The sequence below is a fragment of the Theobroma cacao genome, chromosome 8 (genome assembly GCF_053813885.1).
Source record: "Theobroma cacao isolate CCN51 chromosome 8, ASM5381388v1, whole genome shotgun sequence".
Taxonomy (NCBI): Eukaryota; Viridiplantae; Streptophyta; class Magnoliopsida; order Malvales; family Malvaceae; genus Theobroma; species Theobroma cacao.
In genome coordinates, this window is record NC_142646.1 from 7,632,041 (window position 1) to 7,643,407 (window position 11,367).

General features: G+C 35.0%; 2 pseudogenes across 1 annotated transcript; one reads left to right on the forward strand and one right to left on the reverse strand.

Annotated features, from left to right (window-relative positions):
- Window positions 1-2,732: 2,732 nt before the first annotated feature.
- On the reverse strand, window positions 2,733-5,291 carry LOC18592450 (uncharacterized; annotated as a pseudogene). Its single transcript, XR_016027936.1, has 2 exons — window positions 4,819-5,291; window positions 2,733-2,954 (listed from the first exon to the last, which is right to left on the reverse strand). The product of XR_016027936.1 is annotated as an uncharacterized LOC18592450 (transcript).
- A 28-nt stretch (window positions 5,292-5,319) lies between these two features.
- Window positions 5,320-8,695, forward strand: LOC18592451 (putative wall-associated receptor kinase-like 16; annotated as a pseudogene).
- Window positions 8,696-11,367: the final 2,672 nt, after the last annotated feature.

Sequence of the window (11,367 nt, forward strand, 5' to 3'; positions counted from 1 at the left end):
TTTAGCAGAACCATCAATTTTGCAAAACTTTTCACTAGTGCTTAATGAAGTGCTTACAGCTTTACATTCACTCATATTAAACTTATTCAGCAACTCTGTAGCATATTTCCTTTGATATAGCTCAATCTTATCAATTGATTGTATGATCTTCATTCCAAGAAAGTAAGTCATTTCTCCTAAGTTTGTCATTTCAAACACCTTCTTCATCTGAGTTCTAAACTCAGTTGAATACTCTTATTTAGGACCAATAATTAGAAGATCATCAACATACAGTGCCACAATTAGTAGCTCAGTGCCATTTCCACTCTTCACATACATTGTTGACTCATTTTTGCTCCTCTGAAACCCTTGATCTCTAAAATGATTATCAATTCGAGTATACTAGGCTCTTGGAGCCTGCGTCAAGCCATATAAAGCCTAAATAAGCTTACAAACTTTATTTTCTAACCCTTGCTTCACATAGCCCTCAAGCTGCTCAGTATAGATGTCTTCAGTAAGAATGCCATTAAGGAAAGGGGATTTGACATCCAAATGATAAATTTTCCATCCCTCATTAGATGGCAAAGCAGCAAGCACCCTAATTATGTCATGTCTGGCCACTAGAGAAAATGTTTCCATGTAGTCAACCCCATAAACTTGAGCACACCTTTTAACCACCAAATGAGCCTTATACTTGTTTATAGAACCATCATGATTAAGTTTGGTTCTATAAACCCACTTGACTCTTATGATGGTTTTGTCAGCTGGTCTGTCAACAAGAATTCAAGTCCCATTCTTAGATATCATCTCCATTTCATCATCCATTGCTGATTTCCAGTGATCTTCTTGTTGAGCTTGCTTGAAGGTTGCTACTTTAACTAATGCTACATTGCATTTGCTGTAAATATCTGCTAAGCTCTTTGTACCTCTAACAACTTAACTCTCATTCTCAAGGTCAAAAACATCATTAGCTGCAATATGTTGTGCCTCTACATCAGCTATATTAGTGAAATCAAATTGTCCAACACCTTATTAAACTAATTCCAACTTTGCTTTTTACCAAATACCACATCCCTACTTATAGAAATCTTCTTCAATTCAGGATCATATAACCTGTAGCCTTTTGAAACTTCACTATAGCCAACCAATACTACTGAAACAGACTTTGGATCAAATTTATACCTCATAGCATCTGAAACCATAGCATAGTAGATGCTTCCAAAGGTTCTGAAATGAGACACTTTTGGTTTATGATTAAACCACATTTCATAAAGGTGTTTTACTATCCAAGACCCTAGTATAAGCTCTGTTTAGCAGATAGTTAGCTGTGTTTACAACTTTTACCTAAAATGCCCTTGGCATATTCATTTGATACAACAAGCATCTTTCTATCTCAACTAAAGTCCTATTCATTCTCTAAGCCTTACCATTCTGTTGAGAACTATATAGAATGGTTAACTGATGCTGTATTCCCAAAGACTCAAGGAATAAAGCCCAACAATGAAGCTTTAGATAGAAAACAATCTTCAACCAGTAAGAAAGACAACACTCATCAAAATGAGCTAGTAAAATTTGATTCTCAAGGTTTGATTTTTGAATTGGAAGATGTAAAAGCATTCTTGTTAGAAATGTTGGCAAGCTTGTTTCCTTTCATTGGTTTGGAAGATGTCAGTCCATTTCTTTCAGACCATGAAGGTTTGAAAACAGAAAACAGAAGAAATACACCTGCCTTGGGAAAGGTGAGATAGAGAAACTAGAAAGTTCAAATATTTTAACTTGTAACTAAAATTTGACTTTATATTTGGCAAGAATCTACATGCTAGACGAACCTAGATGTTGGTCTCAGTTATAAAACATTGCACTACTTGTGTTGGCAATCTTAGTTACTGGCTACTACTTCTAGTTACTCTTCGTCATCAGTTGAAAAACTTGTGCCATAAGGATTCTCATAATGCGGCTGATAAGACTTGCTTACTTGATATGGACATAGAGATAATGCGCCTCTTAAATTTTATAATCTAATAATTGTCAGGAATGTGCTACATATGAAATGACACGAGGTAAATGCAAGTACCATATATGCATATTATATTGAAGCCAGCCTTTTCAGACTTCAGCAACCTAAGCTCTTCACTATTTTCACTCAAATTTTTCCATGATGAGGACGGCAACAAGGCTAGTAGTCTGCCTAGCAAGTATCTTTAATTTTTTTTGCTTAACTTAACCACCTCAAAAAAAAAAAAAAGCCTGGTTCTAAAACCAACAGTAGAATTTGATTTTTGATCAAGACAATGGAATTGACACAAACAATTAGTCCTTAGATAACAACATGGCAAAAGATGTTTCACTTAATTAAAAAAAGTGGTAATGGGACTTAGTTCTAGCATCTTAATGAGTATATAAAAGGCAAAGCAAACCTATCAAGATGTTTCAGTTGAGCCACTAGTGGTTGTTGGTCCTTCTACCTTGAAGCCATTTGTTCCATAACAAACAAGGGAGAAAGGAACAAAACCAAAACAGAGATGTTTGAAAAGTCAAATTCATCAAGGTTCAAGTCATCTTATTATTATTATTATTATTTCTCATTAAATTTAGTTGTTCTATGCAAGACATAGACTCCCATACAATCAACTCCCAATTGCTAACTTTATTCTCGTACATAAGATTTGTTCAATTTACTTACAAAAAAGGGAAAGGTTGCTACTTGCATACAACATACAAAATGGCTATGCTTTTGGCATTAAAACTTCATATTAAACAAGATAACAGGATCCTCTATAAACAATAATCACAATATAACTCATTTGTTCTCTCTCCTTGAGAAATCCAGCTTCATGTGAAGAAATTCCCTCATAAAGATGGCTAAAGTATCCGACGGCCAGGCTGATGACAGCCACCATACAACAATAGAGGAAGGGAAATCCCACCTGAATTGTTCTGACATCAGACTTCCTTTTCAACAATTCTAGTTCACCCTTATGATGGGTTTGGCTATGGATGGCATGCTCAAAATACGCAGCGAAAAGAAAATTAAAACCTTTATAACTAAACAACAAAACATGCCTCCACCCATTGATCACCTTGGTGATATTTAACACATAAGAGCACAAAATAAATTATTATTTAGAAAGTTACCTTGCCATGTAATTTCATAATCACGATGGCACTTTCCGAAGCAATCCCGTGAACACCACAAGGAGCAAAAACCCTAGCCAATCAAGTGCTTGGCCTCTAATGATAGTACACACGATTGCACTTGAAACTTTAACAAAGGAAGGAGTTTTTAACTATACTTTGTGCTAGCAAAGGGGACAACAATTGTCCTTTTCTTCTTTTTCACAATCTTAGCTAAACCTTTCTCGAAAATTACTTCATAAGCAATTTTCTCTTTCACACAAAGGGAGTGGTGGCAAAGAAAGAAAACGTTTCTCTTTTTCTGACAAAAACTACGTTTTCTTTAATTGTGAAAAACTTTCATATGAAAAATAGTTAAAAGGTGACTTATATAATTAGGTTAAAATAACTTCAATTTTGCAATTAAGCCTTCAATATTATAACACATTATAGTATTGGGCCCATTACTTAATTAAACTGTTTTAATTAAGTCATTGAAATTTAAAATCAAAACTAATTTCTTTTATATTTTGCAATCAAGGCCTTATAATTATAACTATTTATAATTATGCCTAAAACTTAATTAAACTCTTTTAATTAAGTTTGTAGAAGTTAATTACCTAGCATGTGATTTAAGTCTAACCTAAATCATCACTCTCTCAATTTAATTCAAATGCAATCATTGTGTGTGACCCATTAGGTTCCCAACATGTTGACAATGGAATTGATTAATGACTTAATTGATTAATATAAATTTCAATCAATTAATCTATAATCAATTCCATAGACCAAGATTGGCATCTAGCAATGCATCATGGCCACCCAATTGTTGGGATGTCAAAGGGTTCTTTGACAACCTTTCAGTGTACAGTCTATCAGTATAATTCATTCCCTCATCATATATCCCGGAGATGATAAGAGTTTGGTACAATGTCTACTCTTTTTTACCTCCATATTTGTTTATGCAATTATAGTATTAGCTTTATAGAGAGTTATTAAACCTTTTTCATAATCTCCATGTCGCCTTGGCCAAGGACTTCAATAAGCTAATGTTAACCAAGAACTGATACGATATGTCCTCTAAAACACTTGAGGTGATGATTCCTATCTTGACCACTCATTTGCCTTCAAATGCTTCATATTATACCCAAAAGCATCCTGCTTTGGCATCCTTTGTTAGGCACCCGTAAGGATGAAATCAAAGTATAGCACTCCACATATAAGACAACCTGGTGTCTCAAGTCTAGGGAGTATTTACACGACTGACACATGAGAAATGTTGCATAGACACTAGAGTGTATTACCAAATGCACTTCTCATGGTGGGTCATGTTCAGTGAACTTGCTCTCCTAGGCAAGCACCTATATTCTAACTCCAAGTATCTCTATACTTCAATCTATGAGATCGATTGCTTACTTCCAAAGTAAGGAACATAGAATATACCAGTCTTTAAACATCATTGATGTCCAGTCTCAATGATACATTGACCAGGAACATTTTTAGATTATACTTTAATGCATAAGAATCTCATAACTGCAACCCATTACAGTTTCCTTGTAAGGTATATTAATCTTATGGACTTCATCCAATTAGACTTATAACTCATTATAATTGATGTCTTATTGATGAAGGAAAACCTCTAATCATTCAACATGAATGATACTGTTGCATGATTGAAATAAAGCCTTAACCAATCTTAATTGGGTGCAAGGCTTATCCCAACACCTTAAGCTTGTCCTTCTCTCGCGTAGCTATGCTTCTCTCTTCTGTCAGCTTCATGATGCTACGCTCAGCCTCTTTAAGCTTTGAATCCATAAAACTTAGCTTTGACTTTAACTCCTCAAAATCATCACCCGACTTTAATTCCACCATGCCTTTTGCAGGTTTCAGTTCCTCCACATCCTTTGCAGGACTTGACTGCACACCATCAGCTGCTCTTAGCTCAGCTGTGTCGTCCTTGGAAGTATCAAACCTTAAAACATCCTTAGTTGTTATTAACTCAACTGCATCCTTAGAAGTCTCAAACCCCACCACATCCTCAGCTACCCTCTGAGTGGAGGTATGTTTTCAACTCCACTTGATGCTCTATCTTTTGGGGATGAAGTTTCATGACCTGAATCTTACTTGAACTCTCCATTAATTGGAGCCAAAACAGGTGACTGTGGTGGGCTAGTAAGGAATAATTTTAGCTTCAACTCTCATCAATCTTATTATTATTATTTTTTGATGTGGCTTTTACTTTATTTACTTATTCACCCTGGCGGCCTGGTCAAGGGAATGAACTAAAAGGAATCTAAAAGAATTAAACAAAAGTGGAAAATAAAAAATACGGCTTCATGAGAAAAAACTAAAAGACTTAACGTGCATTGGATTTATAAAAGGAGCCCGGTGAAAGGTTTCGAAATCACAAAATGGCTTTCTTTCCCATGATTGATAACTATAGAATGAAAACAATGGCTTTGCATTGATTAGTTTTGCAGAATGTCATATTGTTTGGATTGGTAGTTTTTGCAGCAGAAGTGGCCTCACAAACCAACCCAGGGTGCACAGATCGTTGCGGTTCCCTTGAGATTCCTTACCCTTTCGGAATAAGGGATGGATGTCTCCTCGATGAATCATTTCTGATCACCTGTAACACCACTTTCAGCCCTCCAAAACCATTTTTAGGACAAGGCAATGCATCTGCCCCAGTCCTGAACATTTCTCTAGATGGCGAATTGCGAGTCTCTTCCTCTATAGCCCGCCAATGTTATAATGCGTCAGGCCTCATAGTTGAGGACAGATCTTCTCGGCTCGTTTTGACAAAATTCCCCATTTCAAATACCCGTAACAGGTTCACTGTTGTTGGTTGTGATACTTTTGAAGCCATTGCTCGAACACGAGGACAAAACTTTACAACTGGATGCCTGTCTCTTTGTGACCAGATTGACAATGTAGCAAACGGGTCTTGTGCAGGCATAGGCTGTTGCCAAACTATGATCCCAAGAGGAATGAGGAATTTTGGTGCTGCCGTTGGCAGCTTGGAGAATCACACCACAGTTAGCAGCTTCAACCCGTGCAGTTTTGCCTTTTTGGTTGAAGAGGGGTTTTATAACTTCTCCACTGCAGATCTTATTGATTTGCGAAACAAAGACGACATGCCTGTCGTGCTTGACTGGGCAGTAGGAAATGTAACATGCCAAGAAGCTCAAAATAATCTGACTACATATGCATGCCAGGCAGCAGATAGCGAATGCTCGAATTCAAGCAATGGACCTGGGTACCGCTGCAGATGCAAGACAGGTTTTCAAGGAAACGCTTACCTTGTTGATGGCTGTCAAGGTACCAATATATTGTAGTATGTTGTTTCCTCAAACGTTTATGCATTACTTAAAATGAAAAAAGAAAAGAAAACCTTGTTCTTTTTATATGATATCGATTGGAAGGTGGTATTCATTGTGACGGGAGGCTCCATTTTTTCGCAGATATTGATGAATGCAGAACTTCAAATCCCTGCAGCGGGGCATGCCACAACTCGCCTGGAAGTGTTTTTTGCTCTTGTCCAGAAGGGTTCGAAGGGGATGGAATGAGAAACGGGACAGGTTGCCATCGTATAGCCAATACAGGCGATGAAAAGAGATTGATTATTCCATTGAGTGAGTATTCTGTTTTAGAATTTTTATTGTTAACCAGTTCAACATAATTCTAATTTCTTGAAACTGACACCAATGGTAAGAATCACATTAGTATTGAAATTATGATAGCAATTTTGCATCACTTTAGCATTGAAATTATGTTATAGCTTGTTGGCTTGGAGTAGAAGAATGATTAACATGATTGTCACCGCTGTGGAGGTTTAAGAAGTGTCGGAATATCATACTACTTTTTTTTTACTTATTCCTACACCTTTTATTTATTTTGAATATGTGTGATGGTTCGGTAGAGTAGAGATTCAATTAATTATTTTGATTACGACAGGTCCTAGAAGTCAAGGTTGTCAACGATGCCTACCTCGTAACATTTTAATCTGTTGAGGCATGCACCTAAACTTTAGAGATATTTATCTGGACGAGATTTAAAAAAAAAAAATTTCAATGAGTAGAAAACGTTCTTTGGTCCACTGCAGCTTGGTCGCCTCCTCAATTCACAGGCTTAACTAAATTCATAATTCCTGCATTGAGCAAATTGAAAATTGGCTCAGAAGCCCCGGCTGTCTTAGTCGTATTTATGCAGTACAACGAATATTCATTAACTTTGGTTTTAGAAACTTTATATTCTTTATTCTGTATCATATAATTAGTATTAGTTAGTATATTATTATCCTGGAATCTTTAAGAATTCATTATTAGGTCAGAATCCTTAAGAACGTTTTGGACTGTTTCTAAATGTGATAATTTTCTGTGCAGGTGTCACTATAAGCCTCTTGGTGCTAATTGTGGGAGGGTGTTGGATATATTGGGGAGTGCAGAAAAGAAAGCTTATCAAATTGAAAGAGAAGTTCTTTGAGCAAAATGGCGGCGTTATGTTACAGCAACAACTGTCTAAACATAAAGGATCAATTGAAACTGCCAGAATCTATACTGCAGAAGAGCTAAAGAAAGCCACCAAGAATTACCATGAAAGCAGAGTCCTCGGCCAAGGTGGTTACGGAACAGTCTACAAAGGACTATTTCCAGACAACAAAGTAGTAGCCATTAAGAAATCTAAAATTTGTGACCAGAGCCAAATAGAACAATTTATCAATGAGGTGCTTGTGCTGACACAAATCAACCACAGGAATGTGGTTAAGCTATTAGGCTGTTGTTTAGAGACTGACGTGCCTCTACTAGTTTATGAATTCATTACCAATGGGACTCTTTCAGACCATCTACACGATGAACTCCCAGCATCCTCACTTTGTATGGGAATTGAGGTTGAAAGTAGCTGCAGAAACTGCAGGAGCACTTGCATACTCGCACTCTGCGACGTCTATGCCTATAATTCACAGGGATGTGAAGACTACAAACATACTGTTAGACAACAGTTACACAGCAAAAGTTTCAGATTTTGGAGCTTCAAGGCTCGTCCCATTGGATCAAACGCAGTTAACCACTTTGGTGCAAGGGACGTTAGGATATTTGGACCCAGAATACTTCCACAGTAGTCAACTAACAGAGAAAGGTGATGTTTACAGCTTTGGGGTTGTTCTTGTTGAGCTACTTACAGGTAAGCAAGCTCTTGCTTTTGATCGGCCTGAAAAGGAAAGAAATCTTGCTATGGTCTTTGTTTCTTCAATGAAAGAAGACCAGTTGCTTGAAATTCTTGATGGTCGCATCGCGAATGAGGGGAACATTCAACAGATCCAGCAAGTTGCTGAGCTAGCAAAAAGGTGCTTAAGTGTTAGAGGTGAGGAAAGGCCTACCATGAAGGAAGTAGCAACGGAATTAGAAGGGTTGAGAGTCGTGGAAAAGCATCCTTGGGTTAAAGTTGATTTGGGTTCTGAAGAAACTGAGAGAACTTGATAGCTGTACATTCAAATGCATTTGGCAGTGGCAATGTAACTGGTAGTGGCTCCACAACTGCTGGGTTTGATAGCATCAGAGACCAAATAATAATCTCACCACCATTTCATGGTGGCCGCTGATTATAACTCCTCCAGGAAGATTTATGTGCACCAAATTTTTGTTTTAAATTACTGTTCAGATATTCGTTTCTTTCTACAGTATTAATTGCTCCTAAAGTCATTTGATAAAAGATTGTTTTCATTTCTTTTTTAATTGTTTACAAAAACAAAAAGTTCATAAATTATTTAAAAAAAGTTGCTAACGTGAACACATTTATTCATACAACCAGGGGCGGAGGGTGGCATTGTCGTGCCCCCAAAAATTTTGAAATATTTTATTTATTATATGTTTTTAACGCTCTTCAAAATAATTGTTTTATTTAATAAGTAATATACATATTAAATAATAAAATAATCCTACAAATCCTAATCAGTGTTACCCTAATTTAAGTTTATTCACAACTCTTTCTCCCTCTCTTTCTTTTTCTCTTTCTCTACTCTTTTTGATTTTTTATTTTACTTTTCTCTCATTTTGGTAATTAACTAATGAAACACATTTTTTTCTTTAAAAAAGAGATTTATGATATTGTGAACTTGGATAAGATAAAATTTTCTTTTATCTTCTTCTTTCTATTTATATTATTTAACTATTATGTGAAATTCAATATATGGTATTTAACTATTTATATTTTATAAATCTAAAAAATATTGTCGAGCACAACTTTTTTATGTTTTTCTTTCTTATTTTTTTTATTTATATATTATATAAACTTATTTTCTATTATAAATCTCTTGATTGTTATTTAAATGCAATGTATTAATTTAAAAAAATTTTAACCTTTATTCCTTTTCATCTTTTTCCCCCCAACAAAAATTAACTAGCTTCCACCCTTACATACAACCATCCATTTTAATTGATGGAATTGGTTCATGCTACTTTAATCATTGACTAAAATCCAAAAACTAGACATTAATAAAAGAATTTTAGGCATGTATGCTACTCTCAAAACTTTGCAGCTTTACAAAAGAGACATCAAGAAAAAAAATTCACTTAGCAACCAGAAAACTCCTTACCTCCCATCCAGCAAATGCGCAAAACAGAAAAGCCTCATAGGAAAAGGCCACCCGGAAAGGAAACCAAGAAACTACAACAGCTAAGCAAATCATCACGATGATATCCATTGTTAGAATTTTCTGTTATGTGGGCTTCTATTAATTGGTAATTTTGATTTAATAAAACAAACTGTTAGTTTAGTCTCATTGTAAGATGAAGCATGAGAGTCCAATTAATATTAAAGTGATCGGTTAATGATGGGCTTTGCACATCTAATTGGGTTACTATTGTTTGGCAGTTGTGTACGCCTTGGCACAATACACCTTTAATGGGGAAGCTTGTATTAGGGTTTTGTTTATTATATATATATGGCTAAGTCCCCTTTTCCCTTCTAATCTAACAATATCTACCCATTGAGAGCTGTCACAAATAATAGAGAAGTGCGAAGAGGAAGATCTAGCCTTAATTAGGATTCTCTGTTTTTTCGCTATGAACAATGACTACCTCTATGAGTCAAACAGATACGCAATAAATAGTTGATGCATTTGTTGTTCTATTCACACATGGATCTAGGGATTCAACTTACATGTGGTATCAGAGCAACTTGTGTGAAATTAGAACCTAACAAAATTTAAGAATTTAATGAATTTATTTTATAAAATTGTATGTTGGTGTATACTTATTTTTGACTGTTGGAAATTTATTTTCCAGTTATTGTTCCTAATCATAAGGTTAGGGCTTTTATTCCTCACAATACATAGATTAATTTTGTATAGAACTCTTCTCTTAACTCGTACTGTAGAGATGGAAATTAGATAATAAGTTTTATGTTTAAACATATAACCTAAAATCTAATCCTTACTTAATCACTTCTGTTCTATATGTTTTAATTTAAATTGGACTCTTAAAATCAACTTACATATGTTATAAAGTTGATATCTAAGTTTAATTACATAAAATATAAGCGTATTGTGATCAATTTTGACAAAAACTTAAAACGGGCTAAGAATGGGTTTTCAAAATTAATTTTCTTAATTAATTGATATTGGTTTTGTAGTAATTTGATGAGTTTTAATGCATGGGCATTACAGAACAAAGTCTTAATTAAGATTTAAAAGGGTCAATTTCATCAAAATACTTCAAAAGCTAAGAATTAGATAAAAATAAGGATAAAGACACAAATGGGTCGAATTTGACTCAATTGGGTCAAATTTGATCCAATTAAAAGTTAAAGAAATAAACAAATCTATTGGGCAACAAAGCCCACTTTCAAGCATGAAGTGTGAGGCGCGTGGGGCCCATTAGGCCCATAATTTTTGAAATATTTGCGAGTAGTTCATCTCTACTTGCCTAACGTTACATATTGTACTATTTTTTTGAATTTTTAATGCATGTTTAATATTTATTTATTTTTATGTGCATTTAATTAATTATTTTGAATATTTCTAATGGGATATTTCTAGAATGAATGTGTCACAACCCAATTTTTGGGTTATGACCGGCGCAAAGGCTCAATAGGCTCAGCCTACTAAGCCCAAGTAAGCCTATTTATATAATCTTATACATTAATCCATGTTTCTTTAAAATCTAAAATTCGTAGTGTTCGAATATAGTTCTTTTGAGAACAACTCACAAAACCCAATCAAGCATTCATAATGGCATCATTAACCATTATATACATATATAGATCAACAAATGA